The 17306-nt window shown below is 43.5% G+C and overlaps 1 protein-coding gene across 4 annotated transcripts in view; it reads right to left on the bottom strand.

Annotated features, from left to right (window-relative positions):
- Positions 1-17306, bottom strand: part of JAK2 (Janus kinase 2) — a 127027-nt gene that overhangs the window by 76283 nt on the left and 33438 nt on the right. Inside the window, exon 1 of one of the 4 annotated variants that reach the window (XM_025206204.1) lies at positions 12091-12183. The exons of the other annotated variants lie outside the window; for them this stretch is intronic. The gene's annotated coding sequence lies outside the window, so the exon portion shown is untranslated. Of the gene's footprint in view, positions 1-12090; positions 12184-17306 lie in introns of those variants that run through there. 4 annotated transcript variants of the gene reach the window in all.

Here is a 17306-nt window from a genome sequence, read left to right on the forward strand (position 1 = left end):
AAAGAGGTCCATTCTTGGGTTTTCCTGGCCATGCTGGGGTAGACTGGGGGGGGGAAGGGGCAGGGAAGGACATGGATTGGAGCCTCCCACCTTGGGAAGCTCTAATTTACCTGCCCCACTCTCCAGCACCAGCTAGGCAACCCTCAAAATTACCTCCCTCTGCTCCCTTACTCCCTTTCCCTTCTGAAAACAGTTCTGGGAACAGGGCTGGGCTGCGTCAGCCAAGCCCTGCTCCCAGTGCACAAGCACAGAAGTTAATGAAGGTGCTCTGCTTTGAAGCACCTTCATCTGAACCCCCATGTAATGAGGGTGCAGATGGTTGTGGGATCTAAAGCACTCTGCAGCCACGCACTTGTGTTTGGTCACGGCTGTAAAGCACCTTCAGGAGCCAAATGGGGCAAAAATTGTCACTTTTGCCTGTGCCTCTAAATTTCGCTTACTGCAGCTTGAGACCATTGCTCCTAGCCTTGTTCCCTACAGCCTCAAAGAAGAGTCTAAATCTCCATTCTTTCTATAATTGCTCTTCAGGTATGGAAGCCTTTTATCAATTTCTTTCCTCAGTCTTCTCTTTTCCAGATTAAATAACCCTACTTCTTTCAGTTTTTCTTCATAAATCATGTTTCCTAGGCCTCTAATCCTGGAGTCAGCAAAGTTTTTGGGCAGAGTGTCAAGAACACCTGCAACCTTGACTTGTAAGATGTTGGTGTGCCAGGGGCAGACAGCGGGGGAGCCACGATGGGCCCATTCCTTGTTGTGGCAGTATAGATCTGGCTCCTTCCCTGCCATTTACCCCGAGACATGTGTGACAAATGAAATGCCTATGCCACACCTGTGCCTGGGGTTGCCTATTCCTGCTCTAATCCTTTTTTTTTTTTTTTCTTTCAGCCGAAAACTGGACACAGTAATCATCAATGCTGAACAGAATGGCAAAATCACTTCCCTTGATTTGCAAGACACACTCCTGTTAATGCAATCCAGTATGCTACTGGCTTGTTTTGCAACAAGAGTAAAGTGTTAGCTCATATTCAGTTTATGGTCCACTGTAACTCAGGTCCTTCTCTGCAGTACTGCAGCCTAGCCACTCATTCCCCACTCTGTATTTGTGCATTTCATCCCATGTGCAGGACTTTACATTTGTCCTTGTTGAATTTTATCCAACTGATGGTGGACCATTTCTCCAGTCTATCCGCATCATTCTAGCTATCATTTCTCCAGAACATTCCCGGATCATGTCTAGGCTCATGCCTCCAGAATGTCTGCAACTCCATTCAACTTGATGTCATTCATAAATTTGCTAAGCATACGCGCTTTCATTTTCCAAACCATTAATGAAGACGTTGAACAATACCAAACCCAAAACAACCCCCTGGGGAACCCCACTCAACACGCCCTCCCAACTAGCCATTGATAACTACTCATTAAGCAAAATGATCCAACCAGTTATGTATCCACTTTACAGTACTAATCTGTAGTTCCTTAGCTTGTTAATGAGAATGCTTTGGAAGACAGTGTCAAAAGCCTTGTTAAAGTCAAGGTATATCACCATTCACTTCTCTCCCCCCCTCCCCAACACATACACAGAGCCTATCCCCTTATCATAGAAGGAAATCAGATTGGTCAGGCATGACTTGCTCTTGGTGAATCCATGATGGTTATTCTTGACCACCTTGTTCTCTTTTAGGTACTTCAAAATAGATACCTTGAGGACCTGCTCCTTGATCTTTCCACGTATCAAGGTCAGGCTGATAGGTCTGTAATCCCACGGATCCTTCTTCCCATCCTTAAAGACTAGCACTATATTTGCTCTTTTTCAATCATCTCGGACCTCACCCAACCTCCATGAGATCTCAAAGAGGATAACCAATGACTCAGAAATAACTTCAGCCACTTCTCTCAGTACCCTAGGGTGCATCCCACTTAGCCCTGCCAACTTGAAAGCACCTAGCTTCTTTATGAAATCCCTAACCTGTTCCGCCACTACTCTAGGCCAGGGGTGTCAAAGATCCAGCCTCCAAGCTGGATCTGGCCCGTGAAGCCCTAGCATCCAGCCCACAATGCTGCTTAGGGTCTGTGACCAGCACACTGCATGAAATGTGCTGGCCCCAACCCAGGGCACTTCATGCAACACAGGGAGCTCACATGGTATGGGCTGCACATGGCATGGGACCAGCACAGAGTGTGTGCTGCATATGGCCCATCTAGATAAGACCCAAAGACAAGCTGCTCATGCTGGATCCAGTGCACAGGACCAGTCTCGTGTAAGCACCATGTGCAGCATGCGCCTCAGATTGGTTCCGTGCTCCACGTGCCCTGCAAGGCTAGAGTTACCAGGTCCTGCATGCAGCATGCTGGGCCTGTCTGGGATAAACGCTGCACATGCTGCCTCTGGACACTGGATCCAGGGATGGTCTGGATCAGGCCCATGGATTGGCCCTACATGATGGATCCAGTGTACAGAGTTGATCTGAGGAAGATGCCATATTCAGTGCACACCCTGGACTGGCCTCATGTACTGTATGTAGCGTATGCCCCACATTAGCCCTATACGTTGTGTACCACACATGGGATAGGAGCCAGGGCCAGTGTGTGCTGCATGTGGTATGTGGGGCTGGAGGTGGCACATATGCTGCAAGCAACACTCACAGTCAGGTCCAGGGTCTGCACTGCATGTGGTACCTAGAATCATAGAAATTAAGGGATGGAAGGGACCTTGGAGATCACTGAGTCCAACCCTCCCTGCTCTGGGCAGGAATACTGCTGAGATCAAATGATCCCAACAAGATGTCTGTCCAGTCTCCTCTTGAAGACTTCCAAGCTTGGGGACTGCACCACCTCTTTGGAAAGTCTATTCCAGATTCTGGTCACCCTTACCGTAAAGAAGTTCTTCCTTACATCCAACCTGAAACCATCCTCTAACAGTCTATGGCCATTGTTCCTTGTCCTCCCCTGGGGCACCCTAGTGAAGAGTTTTTCTCTCAGCTCCCAATATTCACCCCTTACACACTTATAGATAGCCACCAAGTCCCCCCTCAGTCTTCTCTTCCCCAGGCTGAACAGTCCCAGATCCCTTAGTCTTTCCTGTGGGCTGGATCCAGCATCTTGGGTAAGATGAGTTTGACAACTCTGCTCTAGGCTGTTTGACTCCTTTCTCACCTCTTCTGCAAACTGTGCTCTTTATCTGGCAGCTGGCCCAATTTGCGAATGCTGAAGTAACTGCTGCATTAAATAATTCAGACTTCTCTGCATTATCTGTAACTAGACCGCCTTCTGCATTCCGTAAAAGACTTATGGTTTTTAGTCTTCCTCTTACTTTTGGCATATTTGTAGAATCCCATTTTATTGGCTTTTATGTCCCTTGACAGCTGCATCTCAAATCGTACCTTGGGCTTCCTAATTTTCTCCCTGTACAGCCATGCAATATACTTGTACTCTTCCCTAGCAATCTGACCAAGTTTCCACAATTTGTAAGATTCCATTTTGATTTCAACACATTGAGGAGATTGCTGTCTAGCCAGACTGCTTTCCTCTTGCACTTCCTATTCTTCTGTCAATTCAGGATAACTTGCTGCTGCACCCTTATTATGGGTTCCTTAAAACACAGCCAGCTCTCTTGGGTTCCTTTTCCCTTCAGACTTGCCTCCTAAAGGATCCTGTTCAGTTCCCCGAGTTTGGTTGTCCCTACTTTTCTGAAGTCCAGTGCCTCCATTCTGCTTCTATTTCTTCCTTATCTTAGAAGCCTACTGGAGACACCATCTATGAAGTCACATGTTGATCTTCAGGATGCTTATGCGCCTAGCTGGGCCTTTATCCTTGACTGGATGGACAGATGAGAACACCACCTAAGCCCCCATCCCCTTCACCCTTGCACCCAGAGTCACACAGCCACTTTTGAACTGCTCAAGGTCTCTCCTGGCAGTATCTTTAGTGCCCATGTGGATAAGCAGCAGAAGACAGTAGTCAGAAGGCTAGATGAGTTTTGGCAACCCTTCCATGGCATCTTGGATGTGGGCTCCTGGCAGGAAAGCAGACCTCCTGAGACAACGGGAGGTAGTTGCCAAACACCACCACTTGCTGCTTACTCTGGCAGCGGTGGTCTTGATCCTCCCATCTGAGGGGTGTATGGCATGGCTGATCCTGCCGCTAGAGTAGGGCCCTTCACATTCAACGTCAGGACTTCACGCCTGTTCTCCACGCATGTTCAGAAAATGAGTGCAGTCAGTTGCCAGAGTTGACAAGCTGCCACCTTCCAGGGTACCTGTGTGTTCTGTCTTCCAATGCTTTCTCTGGCTCTCCCTCTTCTGTGGTGCTAGAGTCTCTTTGTGTATTGTGCCAATTAAGTCCTCAGGCTTAGAAGCATCCACAAGCATATCCACCTCCTCCTGCAGCTAGCTCCCTCACCTGATTTCTGAGAGGACACACTAAAAGGCACTTCTCGCTCTTCTTGGCAGCAGAGACATGCAGGCTGCAGTCCCTGAAAACCCAGATCAAAACCTGGGTGGAAGCTTCAGTGGGCAGTGCCCACAACCAGACAAAGCCTGCACAGGAACAGGAAGAACCAGCAATGGCAGGGGTTTTGGCACTGCAATATCTTCAGGGATCCTGGTTTTCTCTGATTTGAAAAAATCCCCACATTTCAGTTTAAAAAAGGTAACCCCAAATCTATATTTTTCTGTGATTAAAAAAGTAACTCCAAATCCACATTTTTCCGTGATGAAATGAAACACCACTAATATATATTAGTGACGTTTCATTTTAATCACAGAAAAATGTGGAAAAATGTGGATTTGAAGTTACTTTTTTAAACTGAAAATTGGGGATTTTTTAAATTAGAGAAAACCAGGATCTCTGAATATCTTACAGCCATCCTGTTGATTCTCCTGCTAACTCCTTCTGCTGCTGCTGCTGCTACTTCCTAGAAAAGCTCCTTTCTCCTTTGCAAGCTTCCACTCAGCAAGCTTACTGAGAAGGAAGGGTGTGAAAGTAATGGGGCAAACACGCCAGCAAATTCTCTGTTTGTTGGTCCTGGTATCAATGGGTTCTGTCTAGGCTAGTCTTTCTTTTTAGGCAAGTCTCACCTCTGCTCACATTGCTACCAACTGCTGGGCTCAGAAGGTGAAAGCTCCTCTCTACTCACCCCCACAAGCAACCCTGTAAAATGATTCCCAAACTGACCCTGCCAAACTAGGAGGGCTTTCCAATTCACCTGCACTCACAAACCCTATCCTCAGGCAACTACAGCATCCTGCTCCTCTCCCAAGCAGGACTCCCACACAAAGTCCCCTGTTTGCTGTCACTGGCTAACCTAGCCTGTTTGCCAGATTTTAACTCATTTACAAAGGGATCTAATTGATATATTTATTTTCAAAGAATTTGAAAGCAGGCTTCTTTTTTAATGCAGTCACCCTAAGGGCAGGCTTTATAATTAAACCTTTTAGCTGAAATAGCAAGTAAAGTAACAACATGATAAGATAAAAACACTATTTCAATAGGTCATACTTAAAATGTTCGAATACTGACAAAAAGGAAGAAAGCAAATTAACTTTTATGACAATTCTGAAACAAAAATTGCTTGGAGACTCATGTTTCACAGTAATGGTAAGCTGCAGCTCTAGATGCAACTGTGATCTACTATGCCTTGTGCATCGTTTTCTGTGCCTGATCCACAGAACATATGGGTCTGTAACAGCTGTCAGCTATGGACCCTGGTTGTTTAAGATCAAACTACAAAGATGCAGGCTTTCTGCCCCAGAGGTTTCTGGTATCAGACAAGACGTGATACATTCACTTCCTCTTCTTTGAATTGTCAACTCCATGTTAATCACTTTACAAGAAACAGTATTATTCTCATGTAATGGGAAATAGTATCATTCCTCATTCAGCTGCTTCTTATTTATAGACAACTAAAATCTGGCCAATTTCAAAATGAGAATTTTTAAAGTAGCTCTAGGTGACATCTGCTGCTGAGTATCCTAGCCAATTCTTTATAATTTTACTAAAAAAATGGTGATTTATATGAAAATGCATCTCCCCTCTCTTGCTATCTGAAAAATCTACACAAATAAGAAATACTGGCTGTCTGATTACACATAGAAAACTGAAACCAACTATATTCAAAGTACTGTCAAATGTGCAAAGTAAACACAATGAAGGAGAGCTAACATTCTCTCTCATCTCTTTGTTACACTCATTTTAGGTGTTACTTGTAATAACATTACATAAAAAATATTCTGGAAGTGTGATTTTTATACTGATGGTATCTCTTTAAATTAAGTAATTTGCTAGTTTCACTTTCCCAGTTAACCTTTAATATACATAAAACAATTGAGGAAAGTAAGGCTTTTTGCAGCACTCTGAACTGGTTTATTCATTAGGAAGTCTTTTAGGCCCTGATCCTACACACACAAACAGAAGTCAATGAGGCCATTCATGCAAAGTGAAGCACACAAGCAAGCATTTACCAGACAGTAGCTGAAAGAGCTTTTCATATTAAGTTGTCTTCATCTATACTTTGTCAGATGCTCATTTTATAACTGGACCAACTCTTTTATCTATCTTTCTTCCTTACTCTAGTTTCAAAGCTGTTCAGATGCATAATTATTTGTTGCTCCACTTTCAGTTGAGTAGAATTCTAAATTACATTGAAGCATACCAGTATTACCAGCAATATATGAAGGAGGAGGTGGGAAGAGGACATTGACAAGCCTTTTGACAGAGTATGTTCACTGTGAGCAGCCTTAAAGACTACACTCAAAGTGCACCAAGACTCAGAACAGACACTGCATTTGTCCTGGGATTGGCACAAACACACACAGCCCTTCCAGTCAGCATTTAGTGAGCAGATAAACGCACTGCCACTTTGCTGCCATTGTCTCAATAATGCAATGCAATCCTGGGACAACCATTGAGATGTATTTTGCAATATCCTCGGATGAACCATTAGCACTTTCTATCCATTTAGAGCACGGGTGGGCAAAATATGGCCCACGGGCGAGGCCATTCTATCCAGCCAACAAGGCCCCTAAAAATGTAGAAAATTAATATTTCTCTGTCCTTGGTTCCTGTCAAAAATTACAGGAACCAAGGGCAGTACGACCCAGGGAAAGCTCAGTGGGCTCCAACAACAGCAGGGCCCGCTCAGCCCTGTCCCCCCAGCCGGAAGCCCCTGCCGGGGCTTCTGGGCTGGGAGCATGTGGCTGCCCCGCACCAGAACCACAGGTAAGTGCGGGGGGGAGAAGGGAGCGGGGGCACCCGGGCAGGGAAGGAGTGTGGCCTGGGGGGGGGTTGGCCCCTTCCCTGCCCTGTGGCCGGCACCCCACACTGCAGCCGCTTGCAGCCCACGTGGGGCTGCCTGTGCCTGCTCCAGACAGACCCACATGGGCTGCGAGTGCCTGCAGCAGCGAGCACCGGCCATTGGGTGGGTGAGGGGCCACTATTTCCCTGCACTCAACACCAGCTTCTTCCCTGCTTGCAAGCAGGGGGTCGGGACTGTGCACTGCCCCCCACCTGTACTGTGGGGCTGGGGGGCACTGGGTGTGAGTGGGTGGGGAGCCAGTGGGAGCACGGGGCCCAGACTGGTGCCCCGGGGCCAGTGCCAGCAGGGCCTAGAGCAGGGTGGCAGGAGCACGGGGTCCCAGCTGGCAGGGGCTCTATGGAGCCAGGCCAGCTCCCCCCTCTCCCTGCTGGTGCAGCCCCGCTCTGGTCCCAAGATGGTGACCATGGGGCGGGGCACCTGTCAAGGGGCAGGGCTACCCATGTAGCCCTCCACAGCCTGCCAAAACTGGGTAAGTGGCCCTCTGCCCGAAATAATTGCCTGCCCCTGATTTAGAGTTTGTTTCATAGTTTCATAGATGTTAGGGGCTGGAAAGGACCTTACAGATCGTTGGGTCCAGCCCCGCTGCACTTGGGCAGGAAAGACTGCTGGGAACAGATGACCTCAGCAAGAGATGGGTGTCAAGACACTTTTGGAAGATTGCCAGAGTGGGTGACTGTACCACTTCTGGGAGGAGCCTGTTCCAAACCTTCAGCACTCGACTTGTAAAGTTTTTCCTTATGTCCGGTCTGAAGCGATCTTCAATCAGTTTGTGCTCATTATTTCTTGTCCTCCCCTGGAAGGCCTCAGTGAACAAATGCTCCCCCAGGCCCTGATGTACGCCCTTGAAATACTTATAGGCTGCCACCAAGTCTGAGTCTTCCCTTCTCCAGGCTGAACAGTCCCAAGCCTTTCAGCCTCTCCCCATATGACCTGGTCTCAAGGCCTCTAATCATGCACATGGCCCTCCTTTGGACTCTCTCAAGCTTCTCCACATCCTCCCTGAAGTGCAGCACCCAGAACTGGACGTGGTACTCCAGCTGCGGTATCACCAAGGCCGAGTAGGGCAGGAGGATGACATCCTTAGCCTTTTTTGAGATGACTCATTAGATGCATGCCAGTGTTTGATTGGCTCTGCCAGCTACAGCATCAGAACAGTCTCTCGGAAAAACAGACAAAAACACCTGAATGATGGCACTTTAACCCAGGAGGAAATGCTTTTGCCCAGGTCCAATGCGACATCTTTCTATAACCCAAGTACTATGGGATCTTGTGCAGGCTATAATTTAAAGTGTTATATCATACATTTTACTTCTGTCATTTTTTTTTTAACCTGGTACCTTCTGCTATTGTTGATGTACTTGGCTGCAAAAATGGACTAATCTGAACAGCCACAAGTTTTACAACCAAGTTTTACATGTAGCCAAAACTCAACAAGATTGAAAAACAGACCAGACATTTTTACAGCTAACAAGAACATCCAGAGTTATAAGAATGAAGACTAACAAATTTAGGAAGAGCTATCAAACACCATGATTCAGGACTTAAATTCATCCCTATTAGGTTAGAAAGTATGAGGTTTCTCATGCTTCCTCTCGAGTATCTGGTGCTTGTCACTGTCAGAGATATTACACTGATGTGATTGACAATAAGTCCAGTGCAATTCCTATGTTCCCAACTGGAATAATATTACAACTGCCAGTACGTGATAGAGCAGAGCTTTCATTCTTCATGTGCTCACAAGATGATCAGTCCAGATTAGTCTCCCACTATTCATTTTTGACAGTCCAGTGTCCCCAATCAAAGATGAATCTTAGCTAACACCTACATGTTGGACCAGAATGGTTTGTCTGCTTCTCCATGCTCATTCAAGAAAGAAACTAGTTACTTGAATTAAAACTTGCCAGGAATTATGTAAACCTCAGTAAAGTGCAGAGGAGATTTAAATACTTTGTCAGAAATAAATTATTCACACTCCTCAGCAGTGCTCTAGCAAGCGGTGGGAAGGAAGGGGGCATGAGCGGGGCGACTGCCCCAGGTACCGAAGCGAAGGGACACCAACAAGCAGCAACTGCCCAGCCCAGGCAGGAAGCGGGACAGAGCCACTAGCAGCTCGTTTGAGGGGCGGCATGGGGACGGAAGAAGGGCGGCTCCTGCCGCTACGTGCGCTCCCAGGGAAGCATGGCAAGGCATGTGCCTCCCAGATCTGTGCATGCCGCGAGGGTAGGCTGCTGCTGCGAGTTTTGCCCTGGGCACCAAACTTGGTGGCTATGGCACTGCTCCTCAGACCTCCTTTTCTGAGTACATACAACTTTTGCTGTTTCTTGCAGATCACTTACGAGTTACTGACCCAATCTACTTCTCTAAACCTGCTCTGATTTCTCTCTCCTTTCTTCTGTGTTTATCCTTCAATAATATGTGACATTTGTTTGGCTATGGAGATGTAACCCATTTCCGAATGTCATATGCTGCAGGCCAAATTCTCTCCTCTTATAAATTCACATAAATCTACAGATTCATACCATCGGGGAATTTATCTCTAATATTCAAGATTTTTTTAAATCTTGAATCTTAAATTAATACTTTTATTAAATTCTAGTCCACTAAATCAGCTCCTCTGAAATGGGTCATTATTATTTACACTGTAAATTTCTAGATTAGAAATTATTTTGAAATTAATGCTGCAAAGGCCATTGTACCAATTATAAGACAAGAGGCATTAACGACAACTATATGAAGTCATAAAAAGTTGGATGATTTATGGTAGAAAAAAGTAACAGTTTGAAAAAGCTTCCAGGAAAGTAGACGCGGGGGGGAGGGGCAGGCAAAATGAAAAATAGATTTTTAAAAGCTTTCCCAAAATTGCTTGACAAGTTGGAATTTTGTGGGGGGGAAAGAAATCTCAATACAAACACTACTGAGTGACTTCTAATCCAGTCTGAGCCAAGGGTATGTGATCTGTCTGGTTAAAAAAGAAAAATATTGATACTGAAGACAACTGGTACATAACTAGATTAATTCTGACTGCTAAAACTTTAGCTGAAATAGATACCCATGAACCCCAATGGTTATTAATACTTTTTAAAAATTCTATTCCATTAAATCAATTCATAGAGTCATACCTCTGAAATGGGTCATTTTTATTTATGTTGTAAACAAATACACACTGATCTAACCGCACTAGGTGTGAAGAAAAACAAAATTCATCTCAGAACTGTGAACTGTACTAGCATTGGCCAAGAAGAGCCCGAGGTCATATTCTGAGGTCTCAGGGCTGTGAGGTATGGCTGACCAAGGATATAAAGTTGTTATATAATCCAATCTATTTCCAAGGTGTAGATTGGAAACAGATTGGATTTTCGACTAGTGCAGGGGCGGGCAATTATTTCGGAAGAAGGGCAGCTTAACAAGGTTTGGTGAGCTTTCAAGGGCCACATGGCTAGCCCCGCCCCTTGGCAGTTGCCCTGCCCCCTGGTCGCCATCTTAGGATCTGAAGTCCCACTCATAACCCCTGATCTTTGCCACTGGAAGTCCCTCCCCTTGCTCCCTGGAAATACTCCTGGGAGGGTTGCCATCTTGGAACTCAGAAAAAACCCAAAATCATACACTCAAAGTCAAACACCTGCTATAACGTATTTTAATTTTATTACAGAAAATATTTTTGTCATGATTTGTGTCTGCAAACTGTGTATATAGAGGATTGCATAATAACTAAAAATAAACTCTTAGTCTTGTATACTATGTGGAGGGGTGTGGTTGGGTGTGTATGGTGAGGCGTGGAGGTGTGTGTGTGGGGGGGTTGTGAGGAGGTGTGGTTGTATGTGGGGGGCAACAGGGTATGTTGGGCAGTGTAATATGTGGGGGGTTGTGGGGGCAGGATGTAGGTGTGTAGCATTTGTGGGGTGTGAGGGAGCTCAGTGACTCTTTACAGGATGTGCAGAGTTACACAATACATAAAAATTGTCTTCAGAGCTTAGAAGCCAAATGCTTACATTTTTACAGCCTGCCAGTGGAATAGTGCTACGGTAGCATGAAGTCCATTTGGATTATATCCAAGTCAGCTGCCAGTCAATAGATGAGACAAGTCAGGTGGAACAAAGAACCCATGCTACTTCCACTCACTAGCTAGCACTGACTACTACAGTGATTTTCAATCTTTTTTAATTTGTGGACCCTTTTAGAAATTTTGAATGGAGGTGCAGACCCCTTTGAATTGTAAGTGTGGGTATTGACATATGTTTGATTTATCATAGTCCGCTTTCGTGGACCCTTTACATACAGCCTGCAGACCCCCAGGAGTCTGCGGACCACAGGCTGAAAACCACTGGACTGGTGGAATAAGGGCTATAATGTTTTGAATTATGATACACCAGCCATACTGCAGGCTAAAATTCAAATGCAGCAGCTAGATAAGACAACCTAGTATAAGTACTTCATATTTCACATGCCAAAGAAAAAACAAATAAGCATGCATTTGTTTATAAGAAAATATGACATTGGCTAGATAAAAAAAAACCAAGGAAATCTAGAGAAGAATGTTTTGAACTGGGTCGATCTTGGTTGGTATCATAGATTTTTCTGTGCCTCTATCTTCTAATAAGCATCTTCACCATTACCTTTTAATACTTCCTAGCTTGCATATTTTATACAGATTAGGTTTTACTTGATGAAACTTGTTCTTTCTTAAAATAGTAGTGTAGTTTTGAAGCACTGTCATACATTTATTACTACTAATTCCAGTCCATCTCCAGCACAAACTTAATTAGAAATGAGAGTCTCACCTACACTTCTTTTGCCACTGGCAATTCCAATGAAACCCAAGCTGTTTGCATCTCTAAATCATCTTCTCTGATACAATTTTCCCTTAGATGGTGTAGAATTTGTTATTAAGATCCAAGATGAAGCATGACCCTTTTAGAAAAAAGAAGACTATAGGAATAAAAATATATATAGTACAGTAACAGTTGCTTCTCAATGTGCCCGTGTAACACTCATTAACACTTGTGGCAATTTTGCAGTATGCCCGGAACAGGAGCTTAACCGTAGTATTCAGTATAGATGATGTAAACTGAGAAAGGTACAACTAAATTTTCACATGACTACACAGCAACCTGAGGACATAGAAAGTTCCTGAAATAAAATTACCAAAGGCTTGAAATTAATACATAAAAACTTGAAGGCAACAAAAATATTAATCCTTTGTATCTGCATACACAGGCTTGGCAAAATTTGATTTAAAAAAAAATAATTTTGACAGATAATATCAATGGATATTTTTAAGCATTTATTTAGATTGTTATCAATTTTAAATTTTCATGACATTAGAGATATGGGGGGGAGACAATTTATTAATGACAAATGTAACTACAGTAGGACTGCTGCCACCAGTCCTGGCTCCACTCGTCTGCAGCTCCCTCTTCCACTTTGTCACTTCCTCTTCCTTTGTTCCCAGTCCCCTGGGGTTTGTAGGAGTTGCAGTCCAAACTACAGTTGTGTAGGGCTGCTCTCCCGCTGTCGCACACTCCATCAGCCAACATTTTTCTTACATCCCCTTTCTATACATTTTGATTATTAATGATGGAAATATTTTTTGTCTATCCAAGAGTGTGAGGGGAAATCAAAGTTTATCAACATTTACCAATAAAATCAAATCCTGCCAAGCCTATGTACATGGCACCTTTCAGAAGCACACTTTAAGTGTACTTCAGAAATGTCTCATTCCTGAGGGATAAGCAAAGTACAGAAAACAGAAAGAAAATCTACTGCGTCCTAAGTACGTCAGAGACCCTATAATAATGAGAGTTCAAAACAATATGTATTAGGGGCCTGATCCAAAGATCACTGAAATTAATGGTTGCCTATCTTTTTCACAGAAGATCAGACTTTAAAAGGGAGATGGGGCGGGAGGCAGAGGAACATGTCGACTGGTTTGGCTTTTTTTATTGCTTCTGTTTTTGTATTTTCTTTTTATAAATAAAAATAAACTTTGCCATATAACAAAATAGTGTTTCCTTAAGCAGCAGTGTCTGCAGAAATGTCATTGCTATATTAAAAACCAAATGCTTCTATGCATATTTGTCCAATAAGCACACAAATTATAGAAGGAGTCATTCCAGGAGTCATCAATTGCCCCCTTCAGTTAAAAGTTTACAAAAATGCACCTTATACTTGGTGCACTACCCTGATATGCCTTAAAAGCTGAAAAGGCAGGCAACACCCTTTCTTCCCCAAGCATTGTATAGACTCACTTATCTTTAACAGGGGAAATACTTCAAAAAAGTCAAGGAGATAAGAGAGAGACAGCTCAAACACAGTAGAGTGATGGATTTTAATGGGATATAAAATTTAAGTAATAATGTTAACTAGTCAGCGGGGACCAGCAGGCATTGGGGGAGTCCCTGTTCCCCCGAGCACTACCAGGAGTGACTAGAAATAACGGTCACAAGCTGGCAGAGGGTAGATTCAGACTAGACATCAGGAGGCACTACTTCACTGTCAGGGTGGCTAGGATCTGGAACCAACTTGCAAGAGAAGTGGTGCTGGCTCCTACCCTGGGGTTCTTTAAGAGGAGGCTGGATGAACACCTAGCCGGGGCTGTTTAACCCCAATACTCTTTCCTGCCATGGCAGGGGGTCGGACTTGATGATCTGCTCAGGTCCCTTTCCAACCCTACCAACTATGAAACTATGTTGTAGTATATAATGCTACTTTTAAACAGCTAAACAAACAGACCTTACACTAGTCACTGAAGTTGCTCTATGTTAATCTGAATGAGCCTTAATATGATTCCTCAAGCAGCAGACATGCAAAACCGTACCCACCAAATCATACTGTTAGAAGGGATCATAAGGGTCATCAAATCTAAACCTCTGTCCACATGCAGGTTTCATTGTTCCCAGACAAGTTTCTGATCATTCCTCTGGAAAGCCTCAAATGAAGAATATTCCCAGGCAGCTTGTTCCATTGTCTTATTGTTTTTATAGTTATGAAGTTTGAGAGATTTGATCTAACTTTGCCTCCCTACGGTTTACTTTGCTGAGAGAAACAATCAGATAGCCATTTATTTAGTGCATGGTTCTCTTGGTAACACCGTACCCTGCTGTACAATATTGACGTCAAAAGAAATAAAGTGCTAGATGCACTTTTTAAGCTTTCAGCCCACTCCAAATAAAAAACCTATGGACTTTTTCACATTGAACACAGAGAATGCAGCCAGTCTGAAGCAGTAAAAATACCTGGCTAATTAAGATGGTATTCCACCATTTATGCAGGAAATTTAGGATGGATTGGTACCACCATCTTCCAATTGTAAAACTCAGTAGAAGGTGGATCTGAATCTAAAAAGCACTCTATCTGCCAGCTGAAGCTGCTGTCACAGGGTAAATGACCTACTATGAAGGAAGCAATCATAAAACATAACCAAGCGGCACAAAAGGAATTTCTTCAGCTGAGTCAGACTTCACATCAGACAGCAAAAGGGGATTTTTAACACATCAAGATGCAAATCCATCTGGCAACAAGCAGCAGCAGAAAGAAAATGATAAACTTCTGACATATTAGTGACAGATCAAAATGACTACCAAATGAGCATTTATATTTTTTGCTTTTAACTTAGATTAATGAAGATTATAACTGCATACAATTTTCACAGTGAACATATAACAAACATTTGTACAGCACACAGCAAAGTCTGTACAGCAAACATCTGTGCAAAAAAGAAGGCCTGTGAACATCTGTATAAGACAACAGTTTTAATCCCATTTACTTGAAACATGGAGGCAAGAAGTGGGAAGGGAAAAGCAATTTGCTTTATCACAGAAGTCTGATACTCTGAAATGCAGTTTAATTTGAATTAGGAGCAAAACCAAAAGTTCTCCATGAAAAGAAATGAAGCCCCCAGCTCCATAGCAACACACCGTGCCATTGAGCCTGTCGGAGAGCCAGGCAGACAAGTCTCTAGATCACTAGGCCTGGAAACCTGTCTGCCAGGCAAGAACCCCGGTCCAGGTTCCATCAGGACTTCAACAAAACTTAGGGCACCTATGCAAAACACTTTCATTTCACCATCTCAACAAGTTCTGACAAAACAATGTTTCATCAGAATTTTTCCGACCAACACTAGTGGTTGCCAAACTGTTTTGATCAAGATCACCTTCTAAGACATCATGTCTCTTGGGTCCTTAGTCCATTTAGGGCTACCACCATCATCTCCACAAAATTATGGGTACACAGGAAATGTAAACAGTAGCTACAATGGTGGCAAAGACAGTGATAAGCCTGGATTAAATGAAATGCCCATACAACTGGAATAAACGGCCATGAAACATACTTATTTAATCTCCAACATGCTTCCAAAGCAAAGAGAAAAAAGAAAACAAGGTTTCATACAAGGAAACTTATAATATTTTTAAGCTGGCCTGCATATTTTTCAAAACCCAGAAGTGTGTTCTCCCAACAGTTGTACAACATGGGAGTCCTGCTTCTTACCAGGTCTAGCCTTCTGCGCTTTGCCTACAGAACCGCCATTTATGCCAAAAAACCAATGAACTTTGTGGACAGAACCGTTATAGAACTGGGGCCAAACTTTGCAGTCTACAGAGTTATAAACTTTCCCTGCTCTTTTGGAAATTAAGATGAAGGTAGGTGACTATTTATGAACTACTGGGGCTTAAGTTAAGTGCCCTCTTTTCCCATCATTCCCAAATAAAAAAAGAAACAAAAATAAGTGGCAGATTCTGCCCCATAGCCAGGTTCTGATCAGACAGAAGAATGAATGAAAGATATGATGAGCAGCCCATTGGGAGTTCCTTTACAGACTTGTTTGTACCTACTCTGATCTACCCCTAAGCTACAAGTGGCAGTTACAGTAGCCTAATGCTTGATCTAACACCCACTACTGGCATAGGGCCCCTATAACAGAAGTTGGCAAAGAAGCTGGCATGGAAGCCAGTCAAAACAAATTTCTTTCCCAGTCACCTGAGTAGCATAAAGAATATGGATCCTAGAAGAGAAGCAGGCCTAAAATGAACAAGACTTCATTCCTAGCATCTCTACTGATGGATGCAGAGGAACACCAGTTCTGACAGGCCAATAACCTTCAAAAAATCTCTTTATGTTTTAATGGACTTAATGTGTATTTCATCTCCTACAGGGTTTCTATGGACAGGAGAGTTGCGGCAGATTCTGTGGGGTTTTTTGGTATGGAGAAAAGAAAAGAAAAAGTAAATCCACAGGTCTAGATGGATCCCCTTCCCTAACTTTAGTAGCACTTTACTTCACAAGTAGTGACAAATTCTGGTTCACAGAGAAGAACTGTATCTGTACAATTCCAACAGCAATAAAATACCCGGAAGCTTTCATATCTGTGTAATTTCAGTCAATTCCTCCTGCCAAAGTTGAGGAAGTTCTCATCCCTTTCTCCCCCCACTTATATTTTAGATGATAAAGAAACAAGGTATGATTTAGCTTGTCTAAAATGCTCTCTAGGATTTAAAATTTTTTTGGCTTGGAGCCATTCAACTGCAAGCTCTTTGAGATGGACAGACATTTTGTTGGATGTGTACAATACAATACTTAGCACAGCAGGGTCTTGGTCCAGGAGTTGGGCTCCCTGCCACTACCACAATATTCATAAACAACGAGTAGCAATGGCAGCAGTGTAGGGAGTCCTTTGTTCACAGGCCAGAAAAGAATGAATACATCAAAGAGAACATAGATTATGGAAAGCATTAACAGACTGACTAGACTGATTCAACATATTAGATACGGAAAAAAATCCTATTGCAGAAACTAACTTCATTTCTATGAGAAACCATGCGCTAGCTATGCAAATTTGCCCAAAAACACTGATATGAAACGAAGGAAAGTGGATCATGAAGAACATTAGCATCAGTTAATGTAAAGCACTACTTCAATTCTAAATGCATTTCTAGCTCCTCCAAATGGTATGGTTCCCCCCTCTTCCCCTTATATTGGCTGGGTTTGGGGAGGGGAAGGT

The sequence above is a fragment of the Alligator sinensis genome, unplaced genomic scaffold, assembly GCF_000455745.1.
Source record: "Alligator sinensis unplaced genomic scaffold, ASM45574v1 scaffold392_2, whole genome shotgun sequence".
In the NCBI taxonomy this organism is placed as follows: Eukaryota; Metazoa; Chordata; order Crocodylia; family Alligatoridae; genus Alligator; species Alligator sinensis.